The 751-nt window shown below is 29.8% G+C and overlaps 1 protein-coding gene across 1 annotated transcript in view; it reads right to left on the bottom strand.

Annotated features, from left to right (window-relative positions):
* Positions 1-751, bottom strand: part of LOC119592735 (U5 small nuclear ribonucleoprotein 40 kDa protein-like) — a 10,716-nt gene that overhangs the window by 9,111 nt on the left and 854 nt on the right. The gene's annotated exons all lie outside the window — the stretch shown is intronic.

The raw sequence follows: 751 nt of genomic DNA, 5'->3' as shown, positions 1-751 counted from the left end.
ACAAATATCATATGTCTGAAAATATGTTTCAAATAAGTTATATCTGAAGTTCTTTGCTTGAAATGCACACTTTACTTATTGTTAGAAACAAGTGCTGTCAATGAGTTTTCCCTCTCTTAGGCAAATCCTAATTTGATATCTTTATAGAATAGTTTCAAATGAGACACAACAATGATTAATACACCACAGGACTGCTTATAAAGGATGCAGAATAATAATACAGCTCTCTTCCTTTTGCAAGATTTCTTTTAGCTTTGAACAGAATATAACAAATATAACAAATCCTACATGACATAAATTAATTCAGACAGGATAGGATATGTGTGTTTCAAAACTATGTACTGAGAAAAAGGGGAAATTATCCAGTAAAATTACCTTTGCCAGCATTTACACTGTGTACCATACAAACCAGAGTATAACCATGCTATATGTATTAAATGTAACCGCAAGATGTGAGAAAAGCAAAGATTGTCAAACACTTGGAAAAAAGGTCTGCCATCTTTCTTATCTACAAGAACCATATAAACAATCTTTTAATATAAAGCTGTTCCCTAATGTTTAAGTAGTTAACATATAAAAGTAAAAAAGTGGTAACCATTACTAAATTAGCTAGGTGGTATAAAAAAATAATAATAAGTTAATTCTAAAACTTCTCAATAGTAGTGTAAACACTGAACAGGACTATGCAATTCTGAAGACATAAAAAAAAAGTTTTGTTTAAGAAAGACAAGCTATTTATGACCTATCACTC

This window comes from Penaeus monodon, chromosome 30 (assembly GCF_015228065.2).
Source record: "Penaeus monodon isolate SGIC_2016 chromosome 30, NSTDA_Pmon_1, whole genome shotgun sequence".
Taxonomy (NCBI): domain Eukaryota; kingdom Metazoa; phylum Arthropoda; class Malacostraca; order Decapoda; family Penaeidae; genus Penaeus; species Penaeus monodon.
This window is presented reverse-complemented; position numbering and strand designations above follow the sequence as displayed.